We start from the raw sequence: 16911 nt of genomic DNA, 5'->3' as shown, positions 1-16911 counted from the left end.
CAGCTATAAAAGAGGAAATCGACAGTAACACAATAATAGTGGGGGACTTTAACACCTCACTTACACCAATGGACAGATCATCCAAAATGAAAATAAGTAAGGAAACAGAAGCTTTAAATGACACAATAGACCAGATAGATTTAATTGATATATATAGGACATTCCATCCAAAAACAGCAGATTACACGTTCTTCTCAAGTGCGCATGGAACATTCTCCAGGATAGATCACATCTTGGGTCACAAATCAAGCCTCAGTAAATTTAAGGAAGTTGAAATCATATCAAGCATCTTTTCTGACCACAACGCTATGAGATTAGAAACGAATTACAGGGAAAAAAACATAAAAAGGACAAACACATGGAGGCTAAACAATACGTTACTAAATAACCAAGAGATCACTGAAGAAATCAAAGAGGAAATCAAAAAATACCTAGAGACAAATGACAATGAAAACACGACGACCCAAAACCTATGGGATGCAGCAAAAGCGGTTCTAAGAGGGAAGTTTATAGCTATACAAGCCTACCTCAAGAAACAAGAAAAATCTCAAGTAAACAATCTAACCTTACACCTAAAGAAACTAGAGAAAGAAGAACAAACAAAACCCAAAGTTAGCAGAAGGAAAGAAATCATAAAGATCAGAGCAGAAATAAATGAAATAGAAACAAAGAAAACAATAGCAAAGATCAATAAAACTAAAAGTTGGTTCTTTGAGAAGATAAACAAAATTGATAAGCCATTAGCCAGACTCATCAAGAAAAAGAGGGAGAGGACTCAAATCAATAAAATCAGAAATGAAAAAGGAGAAGTTACAACAGACACCGCAGAAATACAAAGCATCCTAAGAGACTACTACAAGCAACTTTATGCCAATAAAATGGACAACCTGGAAGAAATGGACAAATTCTTAGAAAGGTATAACCTTCCCAGACTGAATCAGGAAGAAACAGAAAATATGAACAGACCAATCACAAGTAATGAAATTGAAACTGTGATTAAAAATCTTCCAACAAACAAAAGTCCAGGACCAGATGGCTTCACAGGTGAATTCTATCAAACATTTAGAGAAGAGCTAACACCCATCCTTCTCAAACTCTTCCAAAAAATTGCAGAGGAAGGAACACTCCCAAACTTATTCTATGAGGTCACCATCACCCTGATACCAAAACCAGACAAAGACACTACAAAAAAAGAAAATTACAGACCAATATCACTGATGAATATAGATGCAAAAATCCTCAACAGAATACTAGCAAACAGAATCCAGCAACACATTAAAAGGATCATACACCACGATCAAGTGGGATTTATCCCAGGGATGCAAGGATTCTTCAATATACGCAAATCAATCAATGTGATACACCATATTAACAAATTGAAGAATAAAAACCATATGATCATCTCAATAGATGCAGAAAAAGCTTTTGACAAAATTCAACACCCATTTCTGATAAAAACTCTCCAGAAAGTGGGCATAGAGGGAACCTACCTCAACATAATAAAGGCCATATATGACAAACCCACAGCAAACATCATTCTCAATGGTGAAAAACTGAAAGCATTTCCTCTAAGATCAGGAACGAGACAAGGATGTCCACTCTCACCACTATTATTCAACATAGTTCTGGAACTCCTAGCCACGGCAATCAGAGAAGAAAAAGAAATAAAAGGAATACAAATTGGAAAAGAAGAAGTAAAACTGTCACTCTTTGCGGATGACATGATACTATACATAGAGAATCCTAAAACTGCCACCAGAAAACTGCTAGAGCTAATTAATGAATATGGTAAAGTTGCAGGATACAAAATTAATGCACAGAAATCTCTTGCATTCCTATACACTAATGATGAAAAATCTGAAAGAGAAATTATGGAAACACTCCCATTTACCATTGCAACAAAAAGAATAAAATACCTAGGAATAAACCTACCTAGGGAGACAAAAGACCTGTATGCAGAAAACTATAAGACACTGATGAAAGAAATTAAAGATGATACCAACAGATGGAGAGATATACCATGTTCTTGGATTGGAAGAATCAACATTGTGAAAATGAGTATACTACCCAAAGCAATCTACAGATTCAATGCAATCCCTATCAAATTACCAATGGCATTTTTTACAGAGCTAGAACAAATCATCTTAAAATTTGTATGGAGACACAAAAGACCCCGAATAGCCAAAGCAGTCTTGAGGGAAAAAAACGGAGCTGGAGGAATCAGACTCCCTGACTTCAGACTATACTACAAAGCTACAGTAATCAAGACAATATGGTACTGGGACAAAAACAGAAACATAGATCAATGGAACAAGATAGAAAGCCCAGAGATTAACCCACGCACCTATGGTCAACTAATCTATGACAAAGGAGGCAAAGATATACAATGGAGAAAAGACAGTCTCTTCAATAAGTGGTGCTGGGAAAACTGGACAGCTACATGTAAAAGAATGAAATTAGAATACTCCCTAACACCATACACAAAAATAAACTCAAAATGGATTAGAGACCTAAATATAAGACTGGACACTATAAAACTCTTAGAGGAAAACATAGGAAGAACACTCTTTGACATAAATCACAGCAAGATCTTTTTTGATCCACCTCCTAGAGTAATGGAATTAAAAACAAAAATAAACAAGTGGGACCTAATGAAACTTCAAAGCTTTTGCACAGCAAAGGAAACCATAAACAAGACGAAAAGACAACCCTCAGAATGGGAGAAAATATTTGCAAATGAATCAACGGACAAAGGATTAATCTCCAAAATATATAAACAGCTCATTCAGCTCAATATCAAAGAAACAAACACCCCAATCCAAAAATGGGCAGAAGACCTAAATAGACACTTCTCCAGAGAAGACATACAGACGGCCACGAAGCACATGAAAAGATGCTCAACATCACTAATTATTAGAGAAATGCAAATCAAAACTACAATGAGGTATCACCTCACTCCTGTTAGAATGGGCATCATCAGAAAATCTACAAACAACAAATGCTGGAGAGGGTGTGGAGAAAAGGGAACCCTCTTGCACTGTTGGTGGGAATGTAAATTGATACAGCCACTATGGAGAACAATATGGAGTTTCCTTAAAAAACTAAAAATAGAATTACCATATGACCCAGCAATCCCACTACTGGGCATATACCCAGAGCAAACCGTAATTCAAAAAGACACATGCACCCGAATGTTCATTGCAGCACTATTTACAATAGCCAGGTCATGGAAGCAACCTAAATGCCCATCAACAGACGAATGGATAAAGAAGATGTGGTACATATATACAATGGAATATTACTCAGCCATAAAAAGGAACGAAATTGAGTCATTTGTTGAGACGTGGATGGATCTAGAGACTGTCATACAGAGTGAAGTAAGTCAGAAAGAGAAAAACAAATATCGTATATTAATGCATGTATGTGGAACCTAGAAAAATGGTACAGATGAGCCAGTTTGCAGGGCAGAAGTTGAGACACAGATGTAGAGAATGGACATATGGACACCAAGGGGGGAAAACTGCGGTGAGGTTGGGATGGTGGTGTGCTGAATTGGGCGATTGGGATTGACATGTATACACTGATGTGTATAAAATTGATGCCTAATAAGAACCTGCAGTATAAAAAAACAAACAAAACAACTAATACTAAACTTTCATTGGGTTATTTATATGGAAATATGTTAATATAAATGTTTCAGACATTACATGAAATTTCTAAAAATCTTATATTTGTATTTGTATGGAAATATGTATGGAAATATGTTAATATAAATGTTTCAGACATTACATGAAATTTCTAAAAATCTTATATTTGTATGGAAATATGTATGGAAATATGTTAATATAAATGTTTCAGACATTACATGAAATTTCTAAAAATCTTATATGTTCTGGTATAATGTTATAAGTAATAATCCTAGTTATTACTTTAAAATGTATATCTCAGAAATAACTAATTTTCTTGTCAACTGCATTATTATGAACTCTCATCAAATCTTTAACCGTGGTCATTTTTAAGTCTTTTGTCATTTACAGACAGTTCTGGGTGTACTATGATGATTTTGCAAATATGTTCCTATAAAAGGGTTTCATCTTCAAGAAATTCATGGAAAAGACTCTGACAAGTACAGGTTTCTGGTAACTGACTGTACTGCTGAACTGAATGAATAAGCATTTTCAGAACTCTAATGAAAAACTGATGAACTCATAAAAGTGCTAACAAAATATCAAGATGAAAAAAAAAATGAATTACATGGGACTGAGTGAACTGATGAGGATGAGTATAATTTTTGTGACTTTCTGTGTGAATTAAAAAAAAAAAAATCCCACAAGGACTCAGAGGCAAAGAATATACAAATCAATTTTCACTGCAAAGTAAAGGAGCTGTTACAGTGGAGGATTACTGGACTGAATGTCAATATTATGACATAGTATGAGTGTGTTTCATGTTTGGTAATTGCAATCATTTTTGCTTTTGTTGTGGTCATCCATGTACAATGCTTGGTGTCAGTCTATTTATCTCTTATAAAAATAAAATACAGTGTGTGTGTGTGGAAAAAAAAAAAAAAAACCAATTAGTTTACCATCATGGTTGGTGGCTACATTACTCCACTCTTCTGAATCATGCTTTCTTACCCCTGGACAAGTCTTGTACCTAAGGATCCATAGCGCCATTCATCTGGGTAAAGCAGAAGTTGAGATATTCTCAGTCTCTATAGGGTGGACAACTGCTTATTCATGAAAATACCTAAGGACCAGGCTTTGTCCTTGACTGGATCTTCTAATACATCACAATAATTATTTTTTGGACATGACCCAACTTACATGGTTTTGATTCAGAAAGAACTTATTAAGGATGAGAATGTTGAATTGGAGAATTAGAGCTTCCTGTTATTTATTTATTTTATACAGCAAGTAGAGCTTCCTTTTTTTTTTTAAATAGATTTATTTATTTATTTTTGGCTGCGTTGGGTCTTCATCGCTGCCCATGGGCTTTCTCTAGCTGCTGCGAGCAGGGGCTACTCTTCGTTGTGATGCACGGGCTTCTCATTGCCGTGGCTTCTCTTTGTTGTGGAGCATGGGCTCTAGGCACGTGGGCTTCAGTAGTTGTGGTGGACAGGCTCAGTAGTTGTGGTGCACTGGCTTAGTTGCTCTGCGGCATGTGGGATCTTCCTAGACCAGGGCTCGAACCCGTGTCCCCTGCATTGGCAAGCGGATTCTTAACCACTGTGCCACCAGGGAAGTCCTCACGTATAACTTTTGATCTAGAATATATAATTATTCTTCTCAATTAAATTCGCTCATTTTTCATTCTACGATTTCTTATGCATGTCAGAGGAGTAAAGCAGCAGCTGCTGATGTGTGGTATCAAGAATAGAAATACTTCACAAATAGAAAATAATGCCAGTTTTGTATCAGTGTCAGATACTTCAAATAGAAAATCAGTCAATTCCAATAATAATTAAAAATTTTCCACCCAATTCATGGAATCAAAGTAAAGCTTTTGGAAGTTCAAAAAAAAAATAATAATAAAAAAAATAAAGACTATTACAAGAGACAAAGAAGGACACGACATAATGATCAAGGGGTTAATCCAAGAAGAAAATATAACAATTGTAAATATTTATGCATGCAACATATGAGCACCTCAATACATAAGGCAAATACTAACAGCCAGAAAAGGCGAAATCGACAGTAACACAATAATAGTAGGGGACTTTAACACCCCACTTTCACAAATGGAGAGATCATCCTCAAAGAAAATAAATAAGGAAACACAAGCTTTAAATGGTACATTAAACAAGATGGACTTAATTGATATTTATAGGACATTCCATCCAAAAACAACAGAATACACTTTCTTCTCAAGTGCTCATGGACATTCTCCAGGATAGATCATATCTTGGGTTACAAAGCAAGCCTTGATAAATTTAAGAAAATTGAAATTGTATCAAGTATCTTTTCTGACCACAATGCTATGAGACTAGATATCAATTACAGGAAACAATCTGTAAAAAATACAAACCCATGGAGGCTAAACAATATACTACTAAATAACCAATAGATCACTGAAGAAATCAAAGAGGGAATCAAAAATACCTAGAAACAAATGACAATGAAAGCATGACGACCCAAAACCTATGGGATGCAGCCAAAGCAATTCTAAGAGGGAAGTTTATAGCAATACAATCCCATCTCAAGAAGCAAGAAACAACTCAAATGAACAACCTAACCTTACACTTAAGTAATTAGAGAAAGAAGACCAAAAAACCCCCAAAGTTAGCAGAAGGAAAGAAATCATAAAGATCAGATCAGAAGTAAATGAAAAAGAAATGAAGGAAACAATAGCAAAAATCAATAAAACTAAAAGCTTGTTCTTTGAGAAGATAAACAAAATTGATAAACCATTAGCCAGACTCATCAAGAAAAAAAGGGAGAAGACTCAAATCAATAGAATTAGAAATGAAAAAGGAGAAGTAACAACTGACACTGCAGAAATACAAAGGATCATGAGAGATTACTACAAGCAACTCTATGCCAATAAAATGGATAACCTGGAAGAAATGGACAAATTCTTAGAAAAGCACAACCTTCTGAGACTGAACCAGGAAGAAATAGAAAATATAAACAGACCAATCACAAGCACTAAAATTGAGACTGTGAAAAATATCTTCCAACAAACAAAAGCCCAGGACCAGATGGCTTCACAGGCGAATTCTATCAAACATTTAGAGAAGAGCTAACACCTATCCTTCTCAAACTCTTCCAAATTATAGCAGAGGGAGGAACACTCCCAAACTCATTCTATGAGGCCACCATCACCCTGATACCAAAACCAGACAAAGATGTCACAAAGAAAGAAAACTACAGGCCAGTATCACTGATGAACATAGATGCAAAAATCCTCCACAAAACACTAGCAAATAGAATCCAACAGCACATTAAAAGGATCATACACCATGATCAAGTGAGGTTTATCCCAGGAATGCAAGGATTCTTCAATATATGCAAATCAAACAATGTGATAAACCATATTAAAAAACTGAAGGAGAAAACCATATGATCATCTCAATAGATGCAGAAAAAGCTTTCGACAAAATTCAACACACATTTATGATAAAAACCCTGCACAAGGTAGGCATAGAGGGAACTAACCTCAACATAATAAAGGCCATATATGACAAACCCACAGCCAACATCATTCTCAAGGATGATAAACTGAAAGCATTTCCTCTAAGATCAGGAATAAGACAAGGTTGTCCACTCTCACCACTATTATTAAACATAGTTTTGGAAGTTTTAGCCACAGCAATCAGAGAAGAAAAAGAAATAAAAGGAATCCAAATCAGAAAAGAAGAAGTAAAGCTGTCACTGTTTGCAGATGACATGATACTATACATTGAGAATCCTGAAGACTCTATCAGAAAACTACTAGAGCTAATCAATGAATTTGGTAAAGTAGCAGGATACAAAATTAACGCACAGAAATCTCTTGCATTCCTGTACACTAATGATGAAAATTCTGGAAGAGAAATTAAGGAAATACTCCCATTTACCATTGCAACAAGAAGAATAAAATACCTAGGAATAAACCAACCAAAGGAGACAAAAGACCTAAATGCAGAAAACTATAAGACACTCATGAAAGAAATTAGAGATGATACAAACAGAGGGAGGGATACACCATGTTCTTGGATTGGAAGAATCAACATTGTGAAAATGACTATACTACTATACTACTACAAAGCAATCTACAGGTTCAATGCAATCCATATCAAACTACCACTGGCATTTTTCACAGAACTAGAACAAAAAATTTCACAATTTGTATGGAAACACAAAGACCCTGAATAGCCAGAGCAATCTTGAGAAAGAAAAACAGAGCTGGACGAATCAGGCTCCTGGACTTCAGACTATACTACAAAGCTACAGTAATTAAGATAGTATGGTACTCACACAAAAACAGAAATATAGATCAATGGAATAGGATAGAAAGCCCAGAGATAAGCCCACACACATATTGTCACCTTATCTTTCATAAAGGGGGCACAAATATACAATGGAGAAAAGACAGCCTCTTCAATAAGTGGTGCTGGGAAAACTGGACAGCTACATGTAAAAGAATGAAATTAGAAAACTCCCTGACACCATACACAAAAATAAACTCAGAATGGATTAAAGACCTAAATGTAAGGCCAGACACTATAAAACTCTTAGAGGAAGACATAGGCAGAACACTCTATGACATAAACCACAGCAAGATCCTTTTTGACCCACCTCCTAGAGAAATGGAAATAAAAACAAAGATAAACAAATGAGACCTAATGAAACTTAAAAGCTTTTGCACAGCAAAGGAAACCATAAACAAGACAAAAAGAGAACCCTCAGAATGGGAGAAAATATTTGCAAATGAAGCAACTGACAGAGGATTAACCTCCCAAATTTACAAGCAGCTCATGCAGCTCAATATCAAAAAAACAAAAAACCCAATCCAAAAGTGGGCAGAAGACCTAAATTGACATTTCTCTAAAGAAGATATGCAGATTGCCAACAAACACATGAAAGGACGTTCAACATCACTAATCATTAGAGAAATGCAAATCAAAACTATAATGAGGTATCACCTCACACCAGTCAGAATGGCCATCTTCAAAAAATGTACAAACAATAAATGCTGGAGAGGGTGTGGAGAAGGGAACCCTCTTGCACTGTTGGTGGGAATGTAAATTGATACAGCCACTATGGAGAACAATATGGAGGTTCCTTATAAAACTAAAAATAGAGCTACCATATGACCCTACAATTCCACTACTGGGCATATACACTGAGAAAACCATAATTCAAAAAGAGTCATGTACCACAATGTTCATTGCAGCTCTATTTACAGTAGCCAGGACATGGAAGCAACCTAAGTTTCCATCGACAGATGAATGGAAAAAGATGTGGCACATATATACAACAGAATATTACTCAGCCATAAAAAGAAACAAAATTGAATTATTTGTAGTGAGATGGATGGACCAGAGGTCGTCATACAGAGTGAAGTACATCAGAAAGAGACAAATAAATACCATACACTAACAAATATATATGGAATCTAAAAAAAAAAAAAATAGTTCTGAAGAACCTAGGAGCAGGACAGGAATAAAGACGCAGACATAGAGAATGATCTTGAGCACATGGGGTAGGGGAAGGGTAAGCTGGGACAAAGTGAGAGAGTGGCATGGACTTATATATACTACCAAATGTAAAATAGATAGCTAGTGAGAAGCAGCCCCATAGCACAGGGAGATCACCTCAGTGCTTTGTGACCACCTAGAGGCATGGGATAGGGAGGGTAGGAGGGAGACGCAAGAAGGAGGAGATACGGGGATATATGTATATGTATAGCTGATTCACTTTGTTATAAAGCAGGAACTAACACACCATTGTAAAGCAATTATACTCCAATAAAGATGTTAAAAAAATTTTTTTTAATTAAAAAAAAACAAAAAATAAACAGTGATCTTATCAGGGACCATTCATTCATTCATTCATTCATCACGTGCAGTGGAACAGCGGTTAGTACTTGCATAGTCAACCCCAGCAAACCTGGGTCTGACTTCACCTTTCAAGCCTCAGTTCCCTCAATTTTAAATTGGGGTCAAAAATAGCACCTACCACAAGGAGTATCAGGAAGATTTAATACAATAATACATATAAAGCAAGTAATCCCTGCTTCCTGCAATTCCTGCTTCATCATAGGTGTTCTATAAATCTTTGTTGAATACATGAATGGAAACATTTAGTGAGTAGCCACTTTGTTTGAGGCTCTTTTTGAGTCACTGGGGCTTAAGAGGTCTCAGACATGATCTGGACCTTGGTGGATGAAGAAAACACAACACACCAATAATTGGCCTTCTCATTGACCATGGCCTGCAGCATGGGCATTTAGGTTATTTGCAAATATTATTAAGTGAACAGTGCATCAATGGACATCTTTGTGTGTAAGCTCTGAGTTCATTTCAGATTGTAGGTCTGAAACAAACTAGATTCCTGAAAGTGGAATTGGTGGGTTAAAGGGTGTAATTCACGCCACACCAGAAACAAGCCTGGGGGTCACGAGATTACTGAAAAGGGCAAACTGCACTGGACTCAAGCTTGTGGAAGAGAACAACAGCGAGTGAACTCTTCTGGTTGAGTCTGAAAAGATGAGATGACAACAATACCAAGAATAATGGGAAGTGGGCATTATTATTATTATTGCTGTCATTTTACAGATGAGGAAACCATGATAGAAAAGGTCCAGAAATTTGTGCAATATCCTCTAGCTAGAATGGGTTGGAGTTAGGGTCTTAATTAAGACTGTTCAATTCTGCTCACTGTGTACTGCGGGGAAAGAGGGGTAATGGGAAGGAGATGGAGAAAGGAGAAAGGGAACTCCAAGCAGAAAGAACAGCATGTGCAAAAATAAGAAGGTCTTAAAAGCCATGTAGTTCTGGAAATGTAGGAGACTTTCATGATGGTGAATAGTAGGAGTAGCCCCTGCTGGAATCCCTCTGGAGAACTACTGACTGTTTCCAAAATGTTTAAACACTGGTTCTAAAAATCCCAGCTAAACCCACTTTAGTTACTGTAAAGAGCTGCTGTTCAGGTAAATGGAGATACTGTGAAGAGCTGCTGTTCAGGTAAATGGAGACAGGTACTTTGAAAAATGTGGGATTCTACAAAAATATGAATATTTATTACTATCGCCCAAATGAGGACAAATTGGAAGGGATTCAATTTATACTCAATTTAATTAATTTACTTTGACTTGTCCTTATGGTTCTTACAGGAGATGCTAGCATGCTCGTGGCTAGTGAAAATCACTTTGTAGATGGGGTATCTGCTGCTTGCCAGGCCTACATAAAACTGCCTTGTGAACAGTGTTTCTTATCTTTTAATTATGTTCCAAGGTAGGTGTTTTCAACCTCATTATACAGGTGAGTAAATTGAGCTCAGACATGTTGGAGGGTTTTTCCCAAGACTGCCCAGCAAGCCCTGGTACAGCAGATGTTTGAGCCCTCCTGAATCCATCCTCAGAATCTGTGATGTGATAGTCCAGGGAACAGGCAAGAAAATAGTCTAGATTCTCTGTGTAGATCAGAGAAGGAATTGGGATATCTCTAATTTCTCCCATGAGCCTAAATCTGTCTCTCTGCCCCTCACAACAGGAAAATCAAAAACGGTCCCTTAACGTGTTTCCCAGCCTTCAAATTTCCTTGCATGCTACCTCCTGTAAGTAGCTCTACAACACTGCTCTGCTCCCGTCTTTAACATGCCCATTAATCCCTCTCATGGTCTCCAAGGCCAAGGCCAAGGTAAGCTCCTCAGCTGGCCATTCACTCCATGCTTCCACCATATGTTGGCACTTATACCTTCCTGGCTTAGTGCCTAACGCTATGACAGTCCGGTGATATATGTATTATGACCTGTATTTTATAGGATGGTAAGTTAGCAAAGAGCAAAGCTGGGATTTATACCCTGGCCAGCTGACCTCAGAGTGTGTGTTTATAAAAATCCTCAGAGACTATGAGGAATCCTGAGATATGCATGGTATCCACATGTATGGCTTGTAACGGATAAAAGCACCATACAGAAGCGAAGTAAAAGCAATGCTTAACTTTCTTCCTTGCTAGGAGATAAACAGTGTTTCTCCCTTCAATCAGAGGATGGAGGCAAATGGTCTTTTTCTGTCCAGGGTGCGCTCTTCTTTCCCTCTGGAGGAAGTGAAGAGGCAGGTAAAGAAAGAGAAAGGCCCAGATTGTTCCCAGATCTAGCCTCCAGCCATGAGCCTCATTTAGTGGCAAACCAAGGAGTTGATGAATGGGTGGATGTGCATGGAAGGTAACTCTTGTCCATCAGGAGATGTGATGCAAGAATAGGAAGGACACGATGGAGAATGCCACTTCTCAAAAAGGCAGAAAAGAGAAATGCAATGTACTGTATCACTGCCGAGTTGCCATTGCTCATGATTCTGGGTTCTGCGACCAAGAAAAATACATTTCTCCAAAGTTTCACTTAGTGTTGTCATCTTTTATATAACTAACTGCAAGCCTAAAGTACCAAGAATTAATTCCTATATGACAAAGAAAGGGCATGTTGTCTTAGAAACAATCAAGTATGACTTCAAATCCTGGGTCCATTACTGGCTTGTCTCCTTGGGCAAGTGATTCAACTTTTGGGGCTTCAGTTTCCTCATCTGTAACATGAGGTTAATATTTACTTTGGGAAGTCGTTGCAAAGGATAATGTATGTGAAATGTCTAGCATTGCACTCAGAAAGCCCACAGTGGTCAATGGGTAGCGGTTGTGATTACTGACATCAATGATAATCCTTGGGTCTAATGGTATTTTCACAACCGATTTGTTTGGTCATTTGAATAAAAGGATTAAGTTGATTTTTTTGAGTTTTTGATGTCATGGCCTCCCATATGTGACATTCAGCCTCCTCTGCCTATCCTGTCCCCCCCACACACAGTGAGCACAATCAAAAAGCCTTAGTCAGGACCCCAGCTCCACCCCATGCTAACTATAGGAACTTGGGCAAATTTCTGGACCTCTTTTTTCTGTGTGCCTACTTCTCACTATTCTTGGTATTGTTATCTCATAGTTACCAATTTTTTCCACTGTGAGAGAATAATTTATTCATTAATTATCTATTTCTTCATTCATCTATCAGTTAACCTAATTCACTTACTTATTTATTCACTCACTCCTTCAACTATTCATTCAATAGAGAGCTATGGGTGCTAGATTAGGACTTGGGGAAGCAGAAATGACTTGGACCTGTGTTTCTCCTGGGTACTTATCTCACCAGCAATGGAAAGGTGTTAAGAGGAAGGGTGACCTCACAGGCCCTGTGCAAGCTGCTGTGTCAGGAACTCTCCCATATGCAATTTCATTTACATTCCAGAATAACGTAGTGATACAGGCATCACTTTCACAGACTAGGAAAGAGGCTGAAACAGGTAGAGTCATGTACCCAAAGTCATACAGCTGGTCATTGATAGAGCTGAAATTTGGGTACAAACATGCCTAATCCAATGCCTGGCTTCTTTTCAATGCTCCATGTGGCCTCTGAGCAGAGCCAGGGAGGCAGATTCATAACCCATACATTTCATGAAGATCTTGAGGTATAAATGGGAGTAAAAGTCTAGTGTATGTAGTATTATTTAGCTCCATAGTAATTGGCATCCCACCCAATGCCATCCTTAGCCTGGTCTGTAAAGTGGAATCCTGTCTGATCCACCTTGATAATATATGCCATCTTCCTCTGTCCATATACTTTATACATCATACTTTTTATAAGGTGCCCTATTTACCACTTTTGCACCCCCTCCCCCTTTGTGGTCACTATGCTCTCCTCCCCTGATCACTACATCCATTTTCCTGCCTCCAGCCCTTTGCTCATGCTGTTCCCTCCACTTAAATTGGCCCCCTTTCTCCACTGTGTATATTGAAACACTGCCTGGGCAGCAGCAACCTGCCCTTTTCTGAACCTTTTTCTGTTTCTTTCTTAAATCATTTTTCTCTTGTTGACTCTGTATGCTTCTTAAATTGTCCATCTGACTGTCTATTCCTTGAAGGTAACAAATATGTTCAATACACTTTGCCAATCTCGGTGGTTAGACAAATATAAAATGCCTCATTCTATCTTTCTGGCTGAACTCAGTTACCTCCTTGCTATGTGGTCCAAATATTTCTTGTAGAATGGAAATACCTAGGCTTGCCACATGCTTATAAAATAGATCTAGCCAGGTTGGTCTTTTTGAAAACAAACAAGGACTAATGCTTTGTATGTCCCAAGACCTGTGTTAGATACTGGAGATTCAGCAATGAATAATACATTGACTCTTCCCAAGAGGAGCTCAGGGTGGGAGAGTGCCAGGTGGGGCTTGACAGAGGGAACCTATAAAACCAATGATTACTGTACACTGTGACTTTGAGTGCATTATGATGAGCCACTTCAACCAACCTAGGGTGGGTGGTGTCAGGGAAAGATTCTCAGGGAGATGCCTTACATTGAATTGTGAAGGAGCAAAACGTTTTACAGACGTATGGGGAAGGGATCCATGAACATCTGAAGCAGAAGGAATAGCATCTGAGGAAACCCAGGAGAGTAAATCATCCTTATTCATTTGAAGTACTTGTAGCTAAATATGGCCTTGGTTTCCCCAACAGTAAAGTAAGGGTGGATCAGAAAATGTCCAAAAATCCTCTAAAAACTCTGTATTTGAGGGATAGAACATTTCTTACACCTCTGTTCTCAATAATAACTGAAATCTCAAGTACAAAGTGGACTGTAGAAAGAATTGGTATTTAATCTCCATCCTTTACACATAGTTTTGCAAGGTTTTCATGAGGCTAGCTCTAGACACCTTTCTCAGATTTTGGGGTTGAAAATCTTGTGTAAAGGACTAGTCAGTTCTGGGGGAAGTAAACTGATTTTCATCAAAATCAAATGTTCCAGATCCTATCTCATGTATTTAGACTTTTTTAAAAAGATGAGATTATAAGTTTTAGTTCCAGGATCTCAGGGTAAGTAGAAGTGTTCAATGTTAATGCTTTCAAAGTAACTCCGGGGCCATACTTGCTTTAAGACAGAAAAACCATTTCTTATTCAATTACACATTATAAAAAGTGCCTTTGGGACTTTCCTGGTGGTTCAGACTAAATGGTGGTTCAGGCTAAGACTCTGCACTCCCAGTGCAGGGGGCACAGGTTAGATCCCTGGTCAGGGAACTAAGATCCCGCATCCTGCATGCCACACAGTGTGGCCAAAAAAAAAACAAAACAAAAAAGTGCCTTTGGGTTCTGCCAGTGGGGACACCTGGTTAAAGCTGTTTATTTGTAGGCAAATACGGCAAACAGAACATTGACTAAGCATCTGCTCCTTGCCAGTTACCTTCAACAACTAATGCCTTTAATTCTCACAAGAGTCCTAAGAGCTGCCCATTAACCCTGGCAGCTCAGCAGGGTCACTCCAAAAATGATAGACTTGAGATTTGAACTCAGGTCTGTGTGATACCAAGACCAATGCTCTTTCTGTCATATCACTCCTTGTTGTGGACGTTGTTTTTGCTTGCCCACAACCATTCTTTTTTTCTTCTGATAACAACAACTTGATTTCTCTCTGGAGATCCATCTCGATTTCATACACAGTTTGTTGATTTTGGTGTGACTGGTTCTAAAACTCAGCCCCGGAGGTAGTTGTGTGCCCCATGCTCAGTCAATTAGTGTCTCACATTTCACTTGGCCATGGGAATTGGCTCAGGAACTGCCTCTGAACTAAGCCAGGCCAGCGAGATACAATTCTGAGATTTTGATGAAACCACTGTGAAAGAGAAATTCTTTATCCACTGGAATTGTTAGTTATAAAGATACTCTAAGACTTGAGGTGCCAACATGTCCTGGTTTGCCTGAGACTTTAGCACTGAAAATCCCCCATAATTGGAAGCCCCTCATTCCCCCCATTCCCTCAGACTAGGACTACTGGTCACCCTAGTGGAGAGAGACATCAAGTCTTGATGTAAATATTTAACCTTCTGGACTGAGGCATGTCTGATGCCTGACTGCACATTGACTTTTCTGTTACTTAAACCAATACGTTTCTTTTCCTACTTTAAACCAAGCTGAGTTGTTTTCTGTTACTTGCTAATGAGAGGATCCTGATTAATACATAGCACCAAATTTGAGGTTTGGAACATTCTCACAGGAGCCTGTAAGATAGAGTTTTGTAGGGAAGCAAGACATGGAATGTTGCTAGAGGGTAGTTCAAGATGGTTGCTCTAATGAAAGTGTTGTGGGAATTCCAAGGCAGAAAATGTCAGGGAGAGGTTAGGTTTTAATTGGATCCTGAATGATTTGGGTTGCACTAGGAAGAGGGGAGGCAGATAAAAAAGAGCTCACTGAACAACAACAAAAAACATTCAGTCAAAAATAATGCTTCTCCCTAAATGATAACATCCGTAAAAACTGTATAAGTTAATTTTACTTTTAGGTTGTTAATTCAGGAAGGATCTCAGAAGACAGTCACAAAGGTTTGTGAGCTGTTTTTAAAATTACAATACATCAATTATAAGAGTGAACAGGTCATTAGAAGTGGTGTGTGCCTTTCCTTTGGCGTGGAGTTCTATCAGCCCTTTCCTTCTGATTGACAGGGTCATAAACCTTTGATCAGCAACTGCTGCTCCATAGAGGCAGTTAATTGAGTAGATAGGATCTTTTAAAGAAGTCTGTGAGGGTAAGAGGAGTCTCAAAGGAAATCTTGGTGCTGAAAGGATTAAAAGATCATGAATCATGTACCTAGTGAGAGGTACCTTATAGGATTTAGAGTCAGAGAGATTTGGATTCAAAATTACACATGAACTGTGTGACCCTGGGTTAACAATTTGATTTTTCTGAGCTTAGTTACCTTACTCGTCAAATAAGTAATATGTACATCATATTTTTTATGAGATCCTGTATGCAAAACACTGTGCCTGGCCATAGCTGGAGTTCAGCCTGATAGTTCCTTTCTCCTCCCTAAGTCATCAGCTTACAAAACAAAGAAGCTGATTTTACAATCACTTAGAGCAAATAGATTTTTCTTGTTTATCTCCAGGGATGGAGAGCTCACTATCTTACAAAGTGACTCAATCTGGGACAGCTCAGATGTTTAGAAATTCTTTCCTTATTTTGAGCCAACATCTGTCTCCTTGTAATTTTTTCTCACTGATCCAAGTTATGCTCTCTGTAGTTATTTTATTTTAGTAAGTTTAATTCTTTATTCATTGTGACAATCCTTCAATATTTGACAACAATTTTCCCTTCAACACCGTCTGGATGGATGCAGTAAGGGTGATATGTAATGATGATAATACACAGAGCTCAACACAATGTCTGTT

Source organism: Balaenoptera musculus, chromosome 3 (genome assembly GCF_009873245.2).
Source record: "Balaenoptera musculus isolate JJ_BM4_2016_0621 chromosome 3, mBalMus1.pri.v3, whole genome shotgun sequence".
NCBI lineage: Eukaryota > Metazoa > Chordata > Mammalia > Artiodactyla > Balaenopteridae > Balaenoptera > Balaenoptera musculus.
The sequence above is the reverse complement of the archived record's forward strand: the minus strand, read 5'-3'. Positions refer to the sequence as shown.